At 53.1% G+C, this 23,074-nt stretch overlaps 1 pseudogene; it reads right to left on the bottom strand.

Annotated features, from left to right (window-relative positions):
* Positions 1-5,410: 5,410 nt before the first annotated feature.
* Positions 5,411-23,074, bottom strand: part of LOC140192691 (uncharacterized) — a 58,333-nt pseudogene continuing 40,669 nt past the window's right edge.

Below are 23,074 nucleotides of genomic sequence, written 5' to 3'. Positions count from 1 at the left end.
TAGGGGTTACAGAGATAGGAAGGGGTTTGAACGGGAGGACGGGGAGTGTAGGGTTACAGAGATAGGGAGGGGGTGAGGGAGGGGTTTCAATAGGAGGACGGGGAGTGTAGAGTTACAGAGATAGGGAGGGATTTGAATGGAAAGATGGGGAGGGTAGGGGTTACAGAGATAGGGAGGGGGTGAGGGAGTGGTTTGAATGGGGGAGTGTAGGGTTACAGAGATAGGGAGGGGTGAGGGAGGGGTTTGAACCGGAGAAGGGAGTGTAGGGGTTACAGAGATAGGGAGAGGGTGATGGAGAGGTTTGAACAGGAGGGGGAGTGTAGGGGTTACAGAGATAGGGAGGGGGTGAGGGAGGGGTTTGAACAGGAGGGGGAGTGTAGGGTTACAGAGATAGGGAGGGGGTGAGGGGGGGTTTGAACAGGAGGGGGAGTGTAGGGGTTACAGAGATAGGGAGGGGTTTGAACGGGGGAGTGTAGGGGTTACAGAGATGGGGAGGGGGTGAGGGAGGGGTTTGAATGGGGGAGTGTAGGGTTACAGAGATAGGGAGAGGGTGAGGGAGGGGTTTGAACAGGAGGGGGGAGTGTAGGGGTTACAGAGATAGGGAGGGGGTGAGGGAGTGGTTTGAATGGGGGAGTGTAGGGTTACAGAGATAGGGAGGGGTGAGGGAGGGGTTTGAACCGGAGAAGGGAGTGTAGGGGTTACAGAGATAGGGAGGGGGTGAGGGAGGGGTTTGAATGGGGGAGTGTAGGGTTACAGAGATAGGGAGGGGGTGAGGGAGGGGTTTGAACAGGAGGATGGGGAGTGTAGGGGTTACAGAGATAGGGAGGGGTTTGAACGGGGGAGTGTAGGGTTACAGAGATAGGGAGGGGGTGAGGGAGGGGTTTGAACAGGAAGGGGGAGGGCAGGGGTTACAGAGATAGGGAGGGGGTGAGGGAGGGGTTTGAACAGGAGGATGGGGAGTGTAGGGGTTACAGAGATAGGGAGGGGTTTGAACGGGGGAGTGTAGGGTTACAGAGATAGGGAGGGGGTGAGGGAGGGGTTTGAACAGGAGGGGGAGTGTAGGGTTACAGAGATAGGGAGGGGTGAGGGAGGGGTTTGAACCGGAGAAGGGAGTGTAGGGGTTACAGAGATAGGGAGGGGTTTGAACGGGAGGGGGAGTGTAGGGTTACAGAGATAGGGAGGGGGTGAGGGAGGGGTTTGAACAGGAGTGGGGAGTGCAGGGGTTACAGAGATAGGGAGGGGGTGAGGGAGGGGTTTGAACAGGAGGGGGAGTGTAGGGGTTACAGAGATAGGGAGGGGGGTGAGGAGGGGTTTGAACAGGAGGGGGGAGTTTATGGGTTACAGAGATAGGGAGGGGGTGAGGGAGGGGTTTGAACGGGGGAGTGTAGGGTTACAGAGATAGGGAGGGGTGAGGGAGGGGTTTGAACCGGAGGGGGAGTGTAGGGGTTACAGAGATAGGGAGGGGGTGAGGGAGGGGTTTGAACGGGGGAGTGTAGGGTTACAGAGATAGGGAGGGGGTGAGGGAGGGGTTTGAACGGGGGAGTGTAGGGTTACAGAGATAGGGAGGGGTGAGGGAGGGGTTTGAACCGGAGAGGGGAATGTAGGGGTTACAGGAATAGGGAGGGGTTTGACAGGAGGGTGGAGTGTCGGGGTTACAGAGATAGGGAGGGGGTGAGGGAGGGGTTTGAACAGGAGGGGGAGTGTAGGGTTACAGAGGTAGGGAGGGGTGAGGGAGGGGTTTGAACAGGAGGGGGGAGTGTAGGGGTTACAGAGATAGGGAGCGGGTGAGGGAGGGGTTTGAAGAAGAGGGGGGAGTGAGGGGTTACAGAGATAGGGAGGGGGTGAGGGAGGGGTTTGAACAGGAGGGGGAGTGTAGGGTTACAGAGATAGGGAGGGGGTGAGGGGGGGTTTGAACAGGAGGGGGAGTGTAGGGGTTAAAGAGATAGGGAGGGGGTGAGGGAGTGGTTTGAACGGGGGAGTGTAGGGTTACAGAGATAGGGAGGGGGTGAGGGAGGGGTTTGAACGGGAGGACGGGGAGGGAGGGAGGGGTGAGGGAGGGGTTTGAACGGGAGGACGGAGAGTGTAGGGGTTACAGAGATAGGGAGGGGGTGAGGGAGGGGTTTGAACAGGAGGGGGAGGGTAGGGGTTACAGAGATAGGGAGGGGGTGAGGGAGGGGTTTGAATGGGGGAGTGTAGGGTTACAGAGATAGGGAGGGGTGAGGGAGGGGTTTGAATGGGGGAGTGTAGGGTTACAGAGATAGGGAGGGGGTGAGGGAGGGGTTTGAACAGGAGAGGGAGGGTAGGGGTTACAGAGATAGGGAGGGGGTGAGGGAGGGGTTTGAACGGGGGAGTGTAGGGTTACAGAGATAGGGAGGGGTGAGGGAGGGGTTTGAATGGGGGAGTGTAGGGTTACAGAGATAGGGAGGGGTGAGGGAGGGGTTTGAACCGGAGAGGGGAGTGTAGGGGTTACAGAGATAGGGAGGGGTTTGAACGGGAGGACGGGGAGGGAGGGAGGGGAGGGAGGGAGGGGTTTGAACCGGAGAGGGGAATGTAGGGGTTACAGGAATAGGGAGGGGTTTGAACGGGAGGACGGGGAGGGAGGGAGGGGATGAGGGAGGGGTTTGAACCGGAGAGGGAGATGTAGGGGTTACAGGAATAGGGAGGGGTTTGAACGGGAGGACGGGGAGGGAGGGAGGGGATGAGGGAGGGGTTTGAACAGGAGGGGGAGTGTAGGGGTTACAGGAATAGGGAGGGGTTTGAATGGGGGAGTGTAGGGTTACAGAGATAGGGAGGGGTGAGGGAGGGGTTTGAACCGGAGAGGGGAATGTAGGGGTTACAGGAATAGGGAGGGGTTTGAACGGGGGAGTGTAGGGTTACAGAGATAGGGAGGGGTGAGGGAGGGGTTTGAACAGGAGGGGGGAGTGTCGGGGTTACAGAGATAGGGAGGGGGTGAGGGAGGGGTTTGAACAGGAGGGGGAGTGTAGGGGTTACAGAGATAGGGAGGGGTGAGGGAGGGGTTTGAACCGGAGAGGGGAATGTAGGGGTTACAGGAATAGGGAGGAGTTTGAACGGGAGGACGGGGAGGGAGGGAGGGGATGAGGGAGGGGTTTGAACAGGAGGGGGAGTGTAGGGGTTACAGGAATAGGAAGGGGTTTGAACGGGAGGACGGGGAGGGAGGGAGGGGATGAGGGAGGGGTTTGAACAGGAGGGGGAGTGTAGGGGTTACAGGAATAGGGAGGGGGTGAGGGAGGGGTTTGAATGGGGGAGTGTAGGGTTACAGAGATAGGGAGGGGGTGAGGGAGGGGTTTGAACAGGAGGGGGAGTGTAGGGTTACAGAGATAGGGAGGGGGTGAGGGAGGGGTTTGAACCGGAGAGGGGAATGTAGGGGTTACAGGAATAGGGAGGGGTTTGAACGGGAGGACGGGGAGGGAGGGAGGGATGAGGGAGGGGTTTGAACGGGAGGACGGGGAGGGAGGGAGGGGATGAGGGAGGGGTTTGAACCGGAGAGGGGAGTGTCAGGGTTACAGGAATAGGGAGGGGTTTGAACGGGAGGACGGGGAGGGAGGGAGGGATGAGGGAGGGGTTTGAACGGGAGGACGGGGAGGGAGGGAGGGGATGAGGGAGGGGTTTGAACGGGAGGACGGGGAGGGAGGGAGGGGATGAAGGAGGGGTTTGAACAGGAGGACGGGGAGGGAGGACGGGGAGGGAGGGAGGGGATGAGGGAGGGGTTTGAACGGGAGGACGGGGAGGGAGGGAGGGGATGAGGGAGGGGTTTGAACGGGAGGACGGGGAGGGAGGACGGGGAGGGAGGGAGGGGATGAGGGAGGGGTTTGAACGGGAGGACGGGGAGGGAGGGAGGGGATGAGGGAGGGGTTTGAACAGGAGGGGGAGTGTAGGGGTTACAGGAATAGGGAGGGGTTTGAACGGGAGGACGGGGAGGGAGGGAGGGGGTGAGGGAGGGGTTTGAACAGGAGGGGGAGTGTAGGGGTTACAGGAATAGGGAGGGGTTTGAACGGGAGGACGGGGAGGGAGGGAGGGGATGAGGGAGGGGTTTGAACAGGAGGGGGAGTGTAGGGGTTACAGGAATAGGGAGGGGTTTGAACGGGAGGACGGGGAGGGAGGGAGGGGATGAGGGAGGGGTTTGAACAGGAGGGGGAGTGTAGGGGTTACAGGAATAGGGAGGGGTTTGAACGGGAGGACGGGGAGGGAGGGAGGGGATGAGGGAGGGGTTTGAACAGGAGGGGGAGTGTAGGGGTTACAGGAATAGGGAGGGGTTTGAACGGGAGGACGGGAGGGAGGGAGGGGATGAGGTGGGGGTTTGAACAGGAGGGGGAGTGTAGGGGTTACAGGAATAGGGAGGGGGTGAGGGAGGGGTTTGAACGGGGGAGTGTAGGGGTTACAGAGATAGGGAGGGGTTTGAACAGGAGGGGGGAGTGTAGGGGTTACAGAGATAGGGAGGGGGTGAGGGAGGGGTTTGAACGGGGGAGTGTAGGGGTTACAGAGATAGGGAGGGGTGAGGGAGGGGTTTGAACCGGAGAGGGGAGTGTAGGGGTTACAGGAATAGGGAGGGGTTTGAACGGGAGGACGGGGAGGGAGGGAGGGGATGAGGGAGGGGTTTGAACAGGAGGGGGAGTGTAGGGGTTACAGGAATAGGGAGGGGTTTGAACGGGAGGACGGGGAGGGAGGGAGGGGATGAGGGAGGGGTTTGAACAAGAGGGGGAGTGTAGGGGTTACAGGAATAGGGAGGGGTTTGAACGGGAGGACGAGGAGGGAGGGAGGGGATGAGGGAGGGGTTTGAACAGGAGGGGGAGTGTAGGGGTTACAGGAATAGGGAGGGGTTTGAACGGGAGGACGGGGAGGGAGGGAGGGGATGAGGGAGGGGTTTGAACAGGAGGGGGAGTGTAGGGGTTACAGAGATAGGGAGGGGTTTGAACAGGAGGGGGGAGTGTAGGGGTTACAGAGATAGGGAGGGGGTGAGGGAGGGGTTTGAACGGGGGAGTGCAGGGGTTACAGAGATAGGGAGGGGTGAGGGAGGGGTTTGAACCGGACAGGGGAGTGTAGGGGTTACAGGAATAGGGAGGGGTTTGAACGGGAGGACGGGGAGGGAGGGAGGGGATGAGGGAGGGGTTTGAACAGGAGGGGGAGTGTAGGGGTTACAGGAATAGGGAGGGGATGAGGGAGGGGTTTGAACCGGACAGGGGAGTGTAGGGGTTACAGGAATAGGGAGGGGTTTGAACGGGAGGACGGGGAGGGAGGGAGGGGATGAGGGAGGGGTTTGAACGGGAGGACGGGAGGGAGGGAGGGGATGAGGGAGGGGTTTGAACGGGAGGACGGGGAGGGAGGGAGGGGATGAGGGAGGGGTTTGAACGGGAGGACGGGGAGGGAGGGAGGGGATGAGGGAGGGGACAGGTCACCTGGACTCCTGCTCGAGTTGCTCCTCGAGCTGCGACACTTTGCTCTCCATTGCTGCCATACTGCCGCGGTATTTGGAGCGGACGCTCCCCTCGAGCTCGGACAAGCGCGCCCTCAGCTCCTTGTTCTGCCGTTCGAGCTGCTGACGTGCACCCTCCGCCTTCTGAGCCTGTGTCCGTTCGGCTGAGAGTTCAGCTGTCATCGCCTCCGCCTGGGGGCGTGTGGTCGGGAGAGAAAGCAAAGATTTTTAATTGGAATTGGTTTGTAATTGTCACACATACGGAGGTACAGAGAAAACCTTGTCTTTCGTACAGATCAGGTGACTGCACAAGGGACTGAGGTAGAACAGGGGAAAACAATAACAGAATGCAAAATAAAGTGTTACGGTGGCAGAGAAAGATCAGTGCAGGCAGACAATAAGGTGCAAGGACCACAACAAACAACTTGAACTAGCTACAGCACAGATAGAATAGACAGCAGGTACTGCCTTTCCCAGGGTGGAGATGTGTAACACCTGAGGGCTGGCATTCAAAGTTACAGGGGGAAAATTCAAATAGGGAATGGAGGGAGATGGACATTGTGTACGGGGAACAGAGGGAGATGAACATTGTGTACGGGGAATAGAGGGAGGTCAACATTGTGTATGGGGAATGGAGGGAGATGGACATTGTGTACGGGGAATGGAGGGAGATGGACATTGTGTACAGGGAGCAGAGGGAGATGGACTTTGTGTATGGGGAGGGGAGCGTGATGGACATTGTGACTTCCACATAGATTGGGTGAATCAGGTTGGTCAAGGAAGTCTTGAGGAGGACTTCATAGAATGCATCCGTGATGGCTTTCTTGAGCAGCATGTTAGTGAACCTACAAGGGAAAATGCCATCTTAGATCTAGACCTGTGCAATGAGACAGGTAAGATTAACGATCTTGTAGTCAGGGATCCTCTTGGAAAGAGTGATCACAGTATGATTGAATTTCGCATTCAGATGGAGGATGAAATAGTTAGATCTAAAACTAGTGTATTATGCTTGAACAAGGGAGACTACAACAGGATGAGGGAGGAGTTGGCTAATGTGGATTCGGAGCACAGGCTATTTGGTAGGACAGTTGAGGAACAGTAGAATACTTTCAAAGAGATTGTTCACAGTGCTCAACAAAAGTATATTCCAGTCAAAAGTAAGGACAAGTAAGTGTGGGGAGAGCCAGCCTTGGATAACTAAAGATAGTATCAAATTAAAAGCTCATGTGTACAAAGTCGCAAAGAGTAGTGGGAGACTGAAGGATTGAGAAAACTTTAAAAAGCAACAAAGAACAACTAAACAAGAAATAAGGAAAGGGAAGAAAGAGTAAATTAGCACAAAATATAAAAATAGATAGCAAAAGTTTGTATAAATATATAAAGCGGAAGAGGGTGGCTAAAGTCAATGTAGATCCCTTGGAAGACGAGAAGGGGAAATTGATATTGGGTAATAAGGAAATTGACGAGAAGGGGAAATTGATATTGGCTGAGGCACTGAATGACTATTTTGTGTTGGTCTTCACGGTGGAGGACACATCTAGTATGCCAAAGAAGGACGTTATGGATGAAATGGGAGGTGAGGACCTCGATAAAATCACTGTCACTAAAGAGATAGTGATGAGCTAACTAGAGGGCCTGAAGGTAGATAAGTCCCCTGGTCCTGATGGGATGCATCCCAGGGTGCTGAGGGAATTGGCAGAGGTTATAGTAGACGCATTGGTAATCATTTACTAAAATTCTCTAGACTCTGGGCAGGTCCCGGCGGGTTGGAAGACAACAAATGCAACGCCACTTTTCAAAAAAGGATGTAGGCAAAAGATGGGCAACTATAGGCCAGTTAGCTTAACATCTGTAGTCAGGAAAATGCTTGAAGCTGTCATTAAGGAAGAAATAGCGAAACATTTAGAAAGGAGTTGTTTCATTAGACAGACGCAGCATGGATTCAGAAGGGGCAGGTCCTGTTTGACAAACTTACTGAAGTTCTTTGAGGACATAATGAGTGCAGTGGATAGAGAGGAACAGGTGGATGTCGTATACCGGATTTCCAGAAGGTGTTCGATAGTGTGCCGCACAAGAGTAAGGTACGGATGCATGGAGTCGGAGGAAGTGTATTGGCATGGATAGTGGATTGGTTAAACCAATAGAAGGCAGAGAGTTGGTATAAATGGGTGTTTCTCTGGCTGGCAGTCAGTGGTGAGTGGGGTGCCGCAGGGGCCGGTGCTGGGCCCGCAGCTGTTTATCATTTACATTGATGATTTGAAAGAGGGGACTGAGTGTAGCGTAGCAAAATTTGCTGATGACACTAAACTGAGTGGAAAAGCAAATTGTACAGAGGATGTGGAGACTCTGCAGAGGGATATAGATAGGTTAAATGAGTGGGCCAAGGTCTGGCAGATGTAATACAAAGTTGTTAAATGCGAAGTCATCCACTTTGTAAGGAATAATAGAAGAGCAGATTATTATTTAACTGGTGAAAGATTGCAGCATGCTGTTGTGCAGAGGGAATTGGGAATGCTTGTGCATGAATCGCAAAAAGTTGGCTTGCAGGTGCAACAGGTTATTAAGAAGGCAAACGGAATGTTGGCCTTCATTGCCAGAGGGATTGAATTCAAGAGCAGGAAGGTTATGCTGCAACTATACAGGGTACTGGTGAGGCCGCACCTGGAGTACTGTGTGCAGTTCTGGTCTCCATACTTGAGGAAGGATATACTGGCTTTGGAGGCAGTGCAGAGGAGGTTCACCAGGTTGATTCCGGAGATGAAAAGGTTAACCTATGAGGAGAGATTGAGTCGCCTGGGACTATACTCTCTGGAATTTAGAAGAATGAGAGCGGATCTTATAGAAACATACAAAGTTTTGAAAGGGATAAATACGATAGAAGTAGGAAAGTTGTTTCCATTGTTAGGTGAGACTAGAACTAGGGGACATTGCGTCAAGATTCAGGCGAGAAGATTTAAGACGGAGATGAGGAGAAACTGTTCTTCCCAGAGAGTGGTGAATCTGTGGAATTCTCTGCCCAGGAAGCAGTTGAGGCTTCTTCACTAAATATATATCCAGGACTTATATGCATCTAGAGTCAGGAAGCGAGCAAGCAGCATTATTGTAGACCCATCACACCCTGGACATCACCTGTTCCAACTCCTTCCTTCTGGTAGGCGCTTTAGATCACTGTATGCCAGGACAAATAGGTACAAGAACAGTTTCTTTCCGTATGCCATCAGTCTTATGAACTCTTGAATTTTAGTCCATTATAAACCAAGTCCACCTGTACATACACAGGTATACCTCATTGTATATAGTTCACGATTATTTTGTTTGCTTTTTGATTCTGTACAGCGAGAGCTCAGGGAAACCGGCATCAAATTCCCTGTATGTGTTCACATACTTGGTGATAATAAAGGATTCAGATTCTGATTCTGAAATATATTTAAGAAACAGTTAGATAGATTTTTACATAGTAGGGGAATTAAGGGTTAAGGGGAAAAGGCAGGTAGATGGAGCTGAGTTTACAGACAGATCAGCCATGATCTTACGGAATGGCGGGGCAGGCTCGATGGGCCAGATGGCCTACTCCTGCTCCTATTTCTTACGTTCTTCTGTGTATGGAGAATGGAGGGAGATGGACTCTGTGTAGGCAGAAGGTATTAGTTTAATTTAACATTTGATTGCTAAATTAATTGGTTTGGTACTACATTGTGGACCAAAGAGCCTGTTTCTGTGATGTGCTGTTCTGTGTTCTAAACACAGAGTGCAGAATAAAGTGTTACAGTTACAGAGAAAGGGCAGTGCAGACAGACAATAAGCTGCAAGGGTCACGATGAGGTAGATTGTAAGGTCAAGAGTCCATCTTATTGTACTGGGGGAGCGTTCAATAGTCTGATAACAGCGGGGTAGAAGCTGTCCTCGTACTGGGGGACTGTTCAATAGTCTGATAACAGCGGGGTAGAAGCTGTCCTCGTACTGGGGGACCGTTCAATAGTCTGATAACAGCGGGGTAGAAGCTGTCCTCGTACTGGGGGACCGTTCAATAGTCTGATAACAGCGGGGTAGAAGCTACCCTCGTACTGGGGGACTGTTCAATAGTCTGATAACAGCCGGGTAGAAGCTGCCCTCGTACTGGAAGACCATTCAATAGTCTGATAACAGCGGGGTAGAAGCTGTCCTCGTACTGGGGGACTGTTCAATAGTCTGATAACAGCGGGGTAGAAGCTGTCCTCGTACTGGGGACCGTTCAATAGTCTGATAACAGCCGGGTAGAAGCTGTCCTCGTACTGGGGGACCATTCAATAGTCTGATAACAGCGGGGTAGAAGCTGTCCTCGTACTGGGGGACTGTTCAATAGTCTGATAACAGTGGGGTAGAAGCTGTCCTCATACTGGGGGACCGTTCAATAGTCTGATAACAGCGGGGTAGAAGCTGTCTTCGTACTGGGGGACCGTTCAATAGTCTGATAACAGCGGGGTAGAAGCTGTCCTCGTACTGGGGGACCGTTCAATAGTCTGATAACAGCGGGGTAGAAGCTGTCCTCGTACTGGGGGACCGTTCAATAGTCTGATAACAGCGGGGTAGAAGCTGTCCTCGTACTGGGGGACTGTTCAATAGTCTAACAGTAGAAAGAAAAAAAAACGCAAAACATGCTAACATTTGAAACGAACAACAGCATTCTTATCAAAAATCCAGTCCTCAGAGCTAAACGCGGACCGTAACCCTCCCCACTTTCCCTATCCGGGGTGGGACCCCGCGTGGCTGTGGGTCGTCGGCAGAACCCTGCGTTTTGCTGTCACCTGTACAGTCATTTTGCGGTAACGATCGTTCATCAGCTCCATGTTACTCTGCTCCTCCTCCAGCTCCTCTTCGAGCTGCGCGATCCGAGACTCCAGCCTCCTCTTCTCCTCAAAGAGCTGTGACCTGTCCCGCAGCACAGGGATGGAAGGAAAGAGGGAGAGAGGAGAGAAGCAGAGGGGAGGGATGGCGGGCGAGAGGGAGGGGGGGTTTAAGATAGAGATAGAGGGAGATGGAGCGAGGAGAGGGAACGGAGGTGAAGAGGAATGGGGGAGAGGAAGAAGCAGGGAGAAGAAACCCATTAGTCGAGGAGCCCCATCGAGGGGGACCAGGAAGTGGCAGGACAGTTTGGCTGCTGGTGTGGAAGGTTTGGGTGGGAGGGGTGGGGGTGAGCGTAAGGTTTGCATGCACAAACCAAAAGCAAGGAAAGGTATCTGAGAATGGACCAATATGGAGGGCGAGTGGAGGAGGAAGATTTCGGAGACAGGGTGCGGGGAATATTGCTGGGGGACAGATCAGGTGGGGGGGGGGTGATGCTGGTGAAAGTCACTGAAGATGTGAAGAATGGGAGAAGATATTTGGTATCGCAACACTGGTGGGGAGGGGTGTGGAGAAAAGGAATCCAGGGACAGACCAGGGTTGGGCATGGAGGAGATACCTAGGGATGGGCCGGAAGTGTTATGCAGGGACAGACTAGGAATTGAACGTATGGGAGGTATCTGCAGGATGGACTGGGGAAGGTATGCAGGGATGGACTGGGAATTGAACATATGGGAGATACCTGGGGATGGACTGGGAGAGTTATGCACGGTTGGACTGGGACGTTGAATGTATGGGAGGTATCTGGGGATGAACTAGGGGAGGTATGCAGGGATGGACCGGGAATTGAACATATGGGAGATATCTGGGGATGGACTGGGGGAGTTATGCACGGTTGGACTGGGAGGTTGAATATATGGGAGGTATCTGGGGATGGACTGGGGGAGTTATGCGGGGATGAACCGGGAGGTGAATGTATGGGGATCCTAGGATGGACTCAGGTTGGACGTGGCGGAGGTTTACGGATACAGTCTAGGGATGAAGATGGAGGAGATAGATACCCAGGGGATGGACCAGGTTTGGACATCTGGGGACGTTGGTGTTTGTGGGAGTTATGCAGGGATGGACGAGGGGTTGAATATGGGAGAGGTGTCTGGGGATGGACCACACTGGAGAGGAGATCACTCACTTGCCAGAAACGTTGTTCCCGATTTCATCAGCCAATTCCTCGCGGTCCTGCAGAGCCTGACGTCGCGCTCGGTCGGAGGCCGCCAACTCCTGTGGTGGGAAGAGGGAAAGACAGGGTTACAGAGTGCAGATACAGGCTCTGGAACCTGAGAGGTCCCTGCTGGCCGATTCCCATCCCAGCTAGTCCAATTTGCCCACGTTTGCCCCGTGTCCCTCTAAGCCTTTCCCATGTACCTGCCTCAACCACTTCCTGTGGCAGCTCCTTCCGTAGGTAGACCAGCCTCTGGGTGAAAAACTTACCCCTTGGGTCCCTGTTAAATCTCTCTCTCCCCCTCCCCTTACACCTGCGCCCTCTAGTTCTTGATTGTCCAGCCCTGGAAAAAGACTGTCCACATTCACCCTGTCTGTGCCCCTCAGGGTTTTACACACCTCTGTAAGGTCACCCCTCAGTCTCCTACACTCCGAGGAATAAAGTCCCAACATTGGCAAGACCAAATTCAGTCAGCTCCATCAGGGGCATGAACTCCCCAGCACTGAGATCTTCAGCTCCATCATAGACACGAACTCCCCAGCACTGAGATCTTCAGAAGGTGAGGGGAAGGGGTGCTGGGCGAACTTCCCAGCACTGAGATCTTCAGCTTCATCATGAGCACGAATTCCCCAGCACTGACATCTTCAGCTCCATCACAGACACAAACTCCCCAGCACTGAGATCTTCAGCTCCATCACAGACACAAACTGCCCAGCACTGAGATCTTCAGCTCCATCATCGGCACAAACTCCCCAGCACTGAGATCTTCAGCTCCACCACGGACACGAACTTCCCAGCACTGAGATCTTCAGCTCCATCACGGACACGATCTGCCCAGCACTGAGATCTTCAGCTCCATCACGGACACAATCTGCCCAGCACTGAGATCTTCAGAAGGTGAGGGGAAGGGGTGTTGGGCGATGGGTAGAGGGGCACAGGGGTGAAGAGAGATGAAGAGGGGGAGGGAAGAAGTAGATGACTCATGGGGATCCCCTCTACACGAAGGAAGTTAACTCAACATGAGGGGAGGCTCCCTCAATCCCTTTGGGAGAGATGCAACAGCGTGGCAATCTACCTCAACCCCTGCAACCCTCTGTCTCTTACACACTGCCCTTCCAACACACCATCTCCTTGCTCCCCATAATCGCAACACACCTTCCTGCTCATTCACCCTTGCCCAGTCATCTATTTCTCTCTCCCCCCGCGGCCAGAGAGGGACAAGAGCCAAGGAGCTCAAACCTCCTGGGTGTGGAGCAGCTCTGCCTCCAGGCTCCTGAGCTTCTTGTCATTCTCCTTGGACTGCAAAAGGATTTCCTCCCGCGACGTCCGAGTATCCTCGAGTTCTCTCAGCAGTTCCTTCATCTGTGCCTGCGTGGGGAGAGGAAGGAAGGGAGAGAGAGGGAGGAGAGAGGGGGTAGGGAGGGGGTAGGGAGAGGGGGAGAGGGGGGAGGGGGAGAGGGGGACAGGGGGAGGGAGAGGGAGGAGAGGAGTAGGAAGGGGTAGAGGAGGAGAGGGGTAGAGAGGGGGAGAGGGGGAGGGGGAGGTGGGGGAGAGGGAGAGGGAGAAAGAGAGTGAGGAGAGAGAGAGACAGAGTGGGGGAGAGAGATGGGGAGAGAGAATGGGAAGAGAGAGGGGAGATAGAGCCGGAGAGGGGGGAGAGAGAGAGAGGGGAGGGAGGGGAGAGTGAGAGTGGAGAAAGGTGGACAGAAGGGCAGGGGGGAGAGAGGGAGGAGGGGGAGAGAGGGAGGAGGGAGGGAGAGGAGACACAGAGAAGAGGCCGAGAGAGAAGAGCAGGAGAGAGGGGGAGAGAGGGTGAGAAGGTGAGGAGAGAGGAGAGAGAGGGGGAGGAGTAGAGAGCGCAGGGAGAGAGTCTTGAGGGGGAATGTGGATGAGTCTGGGGGAGTGTGGGGGGAACGTGGACGAGTCTGGGGGAGTGTGGGGGGAATGTGGACGAGTCTGGGGGAGTGTGGGGGAATGTGGGGGAGTGTGGACGAGTCTGGGGGAGTGTGGGGGGAGTGTGGACGAGTCTGGGGGAGTGTGAGGGGAACGTGGACGAGTCTGGGGGAGTGTGGACGAATCTGGGGGAACATGGACAAGTCTGGGGGAATGTGGACGAGTCTGGGGGAGTGTGGGGGGAACATGGACGAGTCTGGGGGAGTGTGGGGGGAATGTGGACGAGTCTGGGGAAACGTGGATGAGTCTGGGGGGAGTGCAGATGAGTCTGGGGAACGTGGACGAGTCTGGGGGGACCGTGGACGAGTCTGGGGGAGTGTGGACGAGTCTGGGGAATGTGGGGGGAGTCTGGGGGAATGTGGGGGGAGTCTGGGGGAATGTGGATGAGTCTGGGGGAGTGTGGGGGGTACGTGGACGAGTCTGGGGGAGCGTGGGGGAAATATGGGGGGAATGTGGATGAGTCTGGGGGAGTGTGGGTAGAATGTGGGGGAGTGTGGGGGGAATGTGGACAAATCTGGGGGAGTGTGGGGACACAGTGTGTGAGTATCTCGGTGTGCGGAGTGCCGTTGGACAGCACGGGACTCTGGAAATAGTGCCCTCACCTGCAGACGCCGCATCTGCTTGACAGCCTCATCCGGCCCTTGTTGGCGGTGTCCACGTGTGACTCCAGCTCTTTTAGTTCCATCTCCATCTTCTTGCGGGTGGCTGACGATGCGCCCCTTTGCTTCCTCTCGTCCTCCAGCTCCAGTTCAGTTCCCGGATCTGTCCATGAATATAGCGAAGAGGTAAGGACGGGCAGCTCGTCAACAGTGATTCCACCCCCACACCTCCCTCAACCTACCCCACCCCGTCTCCCTCCTGCCCCAAATCTGGAACCCCACTCATAGTCCTCTGCAGGTCAGCACTCAAACACAAGCCATCCTGTCCCCTTGTTTCAGATCCCCGGCCGGGCCTTTGTACCTGGATCCTCACCGGGAGAGCTCAGTCCTGTGTGGATCAGTGTATTAGCATCACTTGTTGGTACGTCCCTCCGAACAAGATATCGTGAAAATTTTGTCTTGTATCTATATCAGATCTATATACACAGCATATTGAGGTAGAACAAGGGAAAACAATAACAGAGTGCAGAATAAAGTGTTACAGTTACAGAGAAAGGGCAGTGCAGGCAGACAATAAACTGCAAGGGTCACGACGAGGTAGATTGTGAGGTCAAGAGCCCATCTTATCGTACTGGGGGAGCGTTCAATAGTCTGATAACAGCAGGGTAGAAGCTGTCCTCGTACTGGGGGAGCGTTCAATAGTCTGATAACAGCGGGGGTAGAAGCTGTCCTCATACTGGGGGACCGTTCAATAGTCTGATAACAGCGGGGTAGAAGCTGTCCTCGTACTGGGGGACCGTTCAATAGTCTGATAACAGCGGGGTAGAAGCTGTCCTCGTACTGGGGGACCGTTCAATAGTCTGATAACAGCGGGGTAGAAGCTGTCCTCGTACTGGGGACCGTTCAATAGTCTGATAACAGTGGGGTAGAAGCTGTCCTCGTACTGGGGGACCATTCAATAGTCTGATACAGCGGGTAGAAGCTGCCTCGTACTGGGGGATCGTTCAATAGTCTGATAACAGCGGGGTAGAAGCTGTCCTCGTACTGGGGGACCGTTCAATAGTCTGATAACAGCGGGGTAGAAGCTGTCCTCGAGCCTGGTGGGATGTGCTCTCAGGCTTTTTGTATCTTCTGCCCGATGGGGGTGGGGGGGGGGGAGAGGAAATGACCGTGTTGGGTGGGGGTCTTTGATTATGCAGGCTGCTTTATTGTGGTACATCAATATATTTTACGATATACGATATACTGTACATTGTACGTTGATAGATTTTACGTTGTACATCGATATATTTTACGTGGTACATCGATATATTTTAAGTTGTACTTCGATATATATTTACATGGTACTTTAACATATTTTACACGTCCCAGAAGCATTGTGGAACATCCAGGTGGCCTTTTGTAAACTTGAGACATGCAGCAATGTTTTTTTGGACAGGAATAGTGTCCCCTGAGGTGCCCCTCCATGAACACCATCCTTGTTCAGTATTTTTCTTATAGTCAACACTTGATTTCTGCAGATCTTTTGCTGTTACTCTTGGGTTCTATTTTCACCTCACTCAGCACTGCAGGTTGTGCCCTTAGTGTGATCTTTGCAGGATGCCCACTCTTAGGGAGAGTAGCAACAGTACTGAGTTTCCTCCTTTGCAGACAATTTCTCTTACTGTGGGCTGATGAACACTGAGGTCTTTAGGAATGCTTTTGTAGCCTTTGCAAGCTTTTTACATCTCTACGATTCTTCTTCTACGGTCCTCTGAAAGTTGTTTCAATTGAGGCATGGTGCACATAAACAGATCTTCCTTGGAAGAGCAGGCTCTGTCAGTAACCTGACTTTGTGTGTCTTTTTTTAGGGCAGGGCCTTTACCACCCGCACCTCTGATCACATCTCATCGATTGGAACACCTGACTCCAAATAGCTTTTGTAGAAGGCATTGCCCAGAGGTTCACATACTTTTTCCAACAAATACATGTAATATTAAATGAACAAGTGTAATGTTTTTGTGTAACACACATCAAAGTTGCTGGTGAACGCAGCAGGCCAGGCAGCATCTCTAGGAAGAGGTACAATCGACGTTTCGGGCCGAGACCCTTCGTCAGGACTAACTGAAGGAAGAGCTAGTAAGAGATTTGAAAGTGGGAGGGGGAGGGGGAGATCCGAAATGATAGGAGAAGACAGGAGGGGGAGGGATGGAGCCAAGAGCTGGACAGGTGATTGGCAAAAGGGATACGAGAGGATCATGGGACAGGAGGCCTAGGGAGAAAGAAAGGGGGAGGAGGGAAGCCCAGAGGATGGACAAGGGATATAGTCAGAGGGACAGAGGGAGAAAAAGGAGAGAGAGAGAGAGAGAATAAATAAATAAATAAATAAATAAATAAATGATGGGGTACGGAGGGGAGGTGGGGCATTAACGGAAGTTAGAGAAGTCAATGTTCATGCCATCAGGTTGGAGGCTACCCAGACGGAATATAAGGTGTTGTTCCTCCAACCTGAGTGTGGCTTCATCTTGGCAGTAGAGGAGGCCGTGGATAGACAGATCAGAATGGGAATGGGACGTGAAATTAAAATGTCTGGCCACTGGGAGATCCTGCCTTCTCTGGCAGACAGAGCGTAGATGTTCAGCAAAGCGGTCTCCCAGTCTGCGTCATCGGGAGCACCGGACGCAGTATATCAGCCCAGCCGACTCACAGGTGAAGTGTTGCCTCACCTGGAAGGACTGTCTGGGATCCTGAATGGTGGTAAGGGAGGAAGTGTAAGGGCATGTGTAGCACTTCTTCCGCTTACAAGGATAAGGGCCGGGAGGGAGATTAGTGGGAAGGGATGGGGGGGGAACGAATGGACAAGGGAGTCGTGTAGGGAGCGGTCCCTGTGGAAAGCGGGGGGGGGGGGGGAGGGAAAGATGTGTTTAGTGGCGGGATCCTGTTGGAGGCGGCGGAAGTTACGGAGAATTGTATGTTGGACCCGGAGGCTGGTGGGGTGGTAGGTGAGGACAGGGGGAACCCTATTCCTAGTGGGGTGGCGGGAGGATGGGGTGAGAGCAGATGTGCATGAAATGGGACAGATGTGTTTGAGAGCAGAGTTGATGGTGGAGGAAGGGAAGCCCCTTTCTTTAAAAAAGGAGGACATCTCCCTCGTCCTGGAATGAAAAACCTCATCCTGAGAGCAGATGCGGTGGAGATGGAGGAATTGCGAGAAGGGGATGGCATTTTTGCAAGAGACAGGGTGAGAAGAGGAATAGTCCAGGTAGCTGTGAGAGTCAGTAGGCTTATAGTAGACATCAGTAGAAAATGTTTTTGTAATGTTTTTGTGTTATCTATTTAATTGGGTTCTCTGTATCTAATTTCAGATGGATAAAGATCTGATCATATTTTAGGTGATATTTATGCAGATATAGAGAAAATTCCACAGGGTTCACAGCCTCTCTTGCGCCACTGTATTTTCTGCAGTGTCTCAATACACTTTCCATGGTGTGTAACCAGTATGCAAGACAATCTTTTCACTCAACCCTGGTTGGTGCACGTTACACCAATAAACCAGTTCCCTTTCTGTGATTATCTGCGAGAAACACAGCAAAGTACAATCCTGGGCACAACGTAATGATGCGATTACAAATAAGGCAGGTCAGCGGCGACATGCAAAGACCCTGCCCACCCCGGACATTCTCTCTGATCCCCTCTCTCACTCCAGACCCCAGACATTCTCTCTCATCCCCTCTCCCACCCCAGACCCCCGGACATTCTCTCTCATCCCCTCTCCCACCCGGACCCCAGACATTCTCTCATCCCCCTCCCACCCCAGACATTCTCTCTCATCCCCTCTCCCATCATGGACCCCAGACATCCTCTCCCATCCCCTCTCCCACCCCTGATCCTGGACGTTCTCTCTCATCCCCTCTCCCACCCCAGACATTCTCTCTCATCCCCTCTCCCATCATGGGCCCCAGACATCCTCTCCCATCCCCTCTCTCACCCCGCACATTCTCTCTCATCCCCTCTCCCAACCCGGACCGCCGGACATTCTCTCTCATCCCCTCTCCCACCCCGGACCCACAACAATCTCTCTCATCCCCTCTCCCACCCCGGACCCCAGACATTCTCTCTCATCCCTTCTCTCACCCCGGACCCCCAGACATTCTCTCCCATCCCCTCTCCCACCCCGGACATCCTCTCTCATCCCCTCTCCCACCCCGGACCCCCGACATTCTCTCTCATCCCCTCTCCCACCCCGGACCCCTGACATTCTCTCCCATCCCCTCTCCCACCCCGGACCCCGGACATTCTCTCTCATCCCCTCTCCCACCCCGGACATTCTCTCTTATCCCCTCTCCCACTCTGGACCCTGGACATTCTCTCCCACCCCGGACCCCGGACATTCTCTCTCATCCCCTCTCCCACCCCAGACATTCTCTCTCATCCCCTCTCCCACTCCGGACCCCCGGACATTCTCTCTCATCCCATCTCCCACCCCGGACCCCCGACAATCTCTCTCATCCCCTCTCCCACCCCAGACCCCAGACATTCTCTCTCATCCCCTCTCCCACCCCAGACCCCCGGACATTCTCTCTCATCCCCTCTCCCACCCGGACCCCAGACATTCTCTCATCCCCCTCCCACCCCGGACACCGGGCATTCTCTCTCATCCCCTCTCCTACCCCGGACCCCCGACATTCTCTCCCATCCCCTCTCCCACCCCGGACCCCGGACATTCTCTCTCATCCCCTCTCCCACCCCGGACATTCTCTCTTATCCCCCCTCCCACCCCAGACCCCGGACATTCTCTCCCACCCCGGACCCTGGACATTCTCTCTCATTCCCTCTCCCACCCCGGACCCCAGACATTCTCTCTCATCCCCTCTCCGACCCCGGACCCCCGGACATTCTCTCTCATCCCCTTGCCCACCCCGGACCCCCGACAATCTCTCTCAACCCCTCTCCCACCCCGGACCCCAGACATTCTCTCTCATCCCCTCTCCCACCCCGGACCCCAGACATTCTCTCTCATCCCCTCTCCCACCCCGGACCCCCGACATTCTCTCCCATCCCCTCCCACCCCGGACCCCGGACATTCTCTCTCATCCCCTCTCCCACCCCGGACATTCTCTCTCATCCCCTCTCCCACCCTGGACATTCTCTCTCATCCCCTCCCCCACCCCAGACCCCAGACATACTCTCTGATCTCCCTTTCCACCCCGGACCCCAGACATTCTCTCTCATCCCCTCTCCCACCCTGACCCCAGACATTCTCTCTCATCCCCTCTCCCACCCTGAGCCCAGACATTCTCTCTCATCCCCTCTCCCACCCCGGACCCCAGACATTCTCTCTCATCCCCTCTCCCACCCCAGACATTCTCCCTCATCCCCTCTCCCACCCCGGACCCCAGACATTCTCTATCATCCCCTCTCCCACCCCGGACCCCAGACATTTTCTCTCATCCCCTCTCCCATCCACTCCATCTACTCTGGACCCCTATTTTCTTGTCTTCCTTCTCCCATCAGGGAGGATTGAATCGAATTTACTTCATTTCTTACATCCTTCATATATACGAGGAGTAATGTCTCCATCTTAATGTGCAATATGCAATTATAGTAATTTATAATAAATACTATGTACAACAGGATAGTCAATATTACATAGAAATACAGTTGTATCGGCATGAATTAATCAGTCTGATGGCCTGGTGGAAGAAGCTGTTCCAGAGCCTGTTGGTCCCGGCTTTTATGCTGAGGTACCGTTTCCCAGTTGGTAGCAGCTGGAACAATTTGTGGTGGGGTGACTCAGGTCCCCAATGATCCTTCGGGCCCTTTTTACACACCTGTAAATGTCTTGAATAGTGGGAAGTTCACATCTACAGATGTGCTGGGCTGTCTGCACCACTCTCTGCAGAGTCCTGCGATTGAGGGAGGTACAGTTCCCACACCAGGCAGTGATACAGGCAGTCAGGATGCGCTCAATTGTGCCCTGTAGAAAGAACTTAGGATTTGGGAACCCATACCAAACTTCTTCAACCGTCTGTGGTGAAAGAAGCATTGTTGTGTTTTTTTCACCACACAACTGGTGTATACGACCACATGAAGGCCTTGGTGATGTGGATGCCGAGGAACTTAAAACTATTTACCCTCTCAACCCCAGATCCATTGATGTCAGTAGGGGTTAGCCCATCTCCATTCCTCCTGTAATCCACAACCAGCTGCTTTGTTTTTGCGACATTGTGGGAGAGGTTGTTCTCTTGACACCACTCTGTCAGAGAGATGACTTCTTCTCTGTAGGTTGCCTCATTATTATTTGAGATCAAGCCAATCAGTGTAGTGTCGTCAGCAAATTTAATTAGCAGATTGAAGCTGTGGGTGGTGATATAGTCATGGGTATACAGGGAGTAAAGGAGGGGACTCAGTACACAGCCCCGAGGGGCTCCTGTATTGAGAGTCAGAGGAGTGGAGGTTAAGGGAGCCCACTCTTACCACCTGCCAGCGATCTGACAGGAAGTCCAGGCTCCAGCCACACAAGGCAGGGTGAAGGCCAAGGTCCCTGAGCTTCTTGTCGAGCCTGAATGGAATTATGGTGTTGAATGCTGAACTGCAGTTCAAGAACAACATTCTCACATAAGCATCCTTCTTCTCCAGGTGTGTAAGGATGGTATGTAGAGCAGTAGCTATTGCATCATCTGTCAATCAGTTGCGTCAGTAGGCGGACTGCAGGAGTCCAGTTTGGGTGTGGTAACAAGCTGTAGATATAGTGCTTGACCAGCCTCTCAAAGCATTTGTTTATTTTTGAGGTGAATGCGACAGGACGCCAGTCATTCAGGCATGTTACCTTGGTCTTTTTAGGTACAGGAACAACGGTGGATGTTTTGAAGCAGGAGGGCACTCTACAATGGGAGAGGAAGAGAATAAAAATGCCTGAAAACACACCTGCCAGTTGTGCCGTGCACATCCTGAGTACTCGCCCTGGGGTGCCATTCTGTTCCGCAGCCTTGCGACTGTCCACTTGTTGGAAACACCTGCATACCTCAGCCTCAGAGATGACCAGGTTGCAGGTCACATCAGCTGTAGGTCTCAGTATTGGCGACATCAAATCGAGTGTAAAAAAGATTTAGCTCGTCTGGGAGAGAGGCAGCAATGCTGGAAACTCTACTGCGTTTAGCTTTGAAGTCTGTGATGGTGTGCAGAGCTTGCGTGTGTTGTTGGTGGAAAGCTGTGTCTGGATCTTGTCCCTGTATTGTAATTTTGCTGCCTTGATGACTTTGCACAGATCGTAGCTGCATTTCTTGAGCTCCTGTTGATTACCGGCAACGTAAACTCTGCGTCGCATGGGAAGTGCTGCTCACAGGTTTCTGGTTTGGGAAGACCCTGATCAGTTTCTGGGGGACAACATCCTCAATGCACTTCCAGATGAAACTCGTGATCCCATCATGAACTCGGAGACATCCTCACCATGAAAGACATTCCAGTTGACGACATCAAAGCAGTTCTGTAGCATGAAGACTGATTGATCGGACCAACAGTGGATGGTTTTAACTATGGCCACCTGTTGTTTCAGCTTCTGCCTGTATTTGGCAGCAGGAAAATGCAGGAGTGATCTGATTTGCCAAATGGGGGGGGGGGGGGGGTGAATGTGCATTTTGTAAGCGTTGTGGAAGGGAGTGTAGCAGTGGTCAAGTGTCTTATCTCCCCATGTGCTCATCTGGATGTGCTGACAAAACTTCAGAGAGACTTTCGACAGTGACGGTCTATTAAAGTCACTGGCAATGATGAAGGCAGCCTCTGGGTGTGCAGTCTCCAGGGCTGGTGGTCCTGTATAGTTCCTTGAGAGTCAGGTCAGTATCAGCCTGCGACAGAATGTAGACTGCTGTGATAACAACAGCCGTTCACTCCCTAGGCAGCCAGGAAGGTCTGCATAGCAGCACGAGATACTCCAGATCTGGGGAACAAAAGGGTTTGAGGGCATGCACGTTCCAGGGTCAAACCAAGCATTATTGACCATGAAGCACACCCCACCTCCTTTACTCTTCCCAGAGAGGTTTTTCGACCTGTCCGCCTGGAACAGGGAGAACCCAGAGGGCTCGAAGGTGTGATCCGGTATCTCCTCCATCAGCCAGGTCTCCACAAAATACAAAACGTTACATTCCTGGGAGATTCTGGCTCTCAGTTACCACAAAAGCCTGAGCGCACGCCCCACCAGGCTCGAGGACAGCTTCTATCCCACTGTTATCAGTCTATTGAATGGTCTCCCAGTACGAGGGCAGCTTCTACCCCGCTGTTATCAGACTATTGAACGGTCCCCCAGTACGAGGACAGCTTCTACCCTGCTGTTATCAGACTATTGAACGATCCCCCAGTACGATAAGATGGACTCCTGACCTCACAATCTACCTCGTCGTGACCCTTGCAGCTTATTGTCTGCCTGCACTGCCCTTTCTCTGTAACTGTAACACTTTATTCTGCACTCTGTTATTGTTTTCCCTTGTTCTACCTCAATGCACTGTGTGATGATCTGACCTGTGTGCAAGACAAGATTTTCACCGATTCTTGGTATCACCATCATTGTTACGTGGGTGATCATGATCTTTCCATGACCAAGATTGTTCTTGGTAAATTTTCTACAGAAGTGGTTTGCCATTGCCTTGTTCTGAGCGCAGTACACATGACAATAATTAGCCAATTTCCCAATTAGGTAACCAATATAACTTAAGAAAAACTTAAACTGGTTCAAGTTAAAAACAACTCAGGCAACCGCAGACACTCAGCCCGGGATCAGAAAGGAAAAGCAATCTGTACCCTTTGACTATAATCTCATGCCCTTTCACCATTCACCTACTCAGTCCAGCCCTGACAGATCAGTACGTCCCCCTGCCCTGCCGCGGGGCAGTAAGAACAAGGAACGTGCACTTGGTTAGAAGGAATAAAACATAGAAAACATAGAAAACCAACAGCACAATACAGACCCTTTGGCCCAAGATGCTGTGCCGAACATGTCCTTACTTTAGAAATTACCTAGGGTTACCCATAGCCCTCGATTTTTCTAAAGGTGTGGACTATTTTCAAAATGGGAAGAAA

This window comes from Mobula birostris, unplaced genomic scaffold, assembly GCF_030028105.1.
Source record: "Mobula birostris isolate sMobBir1 unplaced genomic scaffold, sMobBir1.hap1 scaffold_2175, whole genome shotgun sequence".
NCBI classification, from domain to species: Eukaryota; Metazoa; Chordata; class Chondrichthyes; order Myliobatiformes; family Myliobatidae; genus Mobula; species Mobula birostris.
Note: the sequence above shows the minus strand (reverse complement) of the source record. Positions and strands in the feature narration are given on the sequence as shown.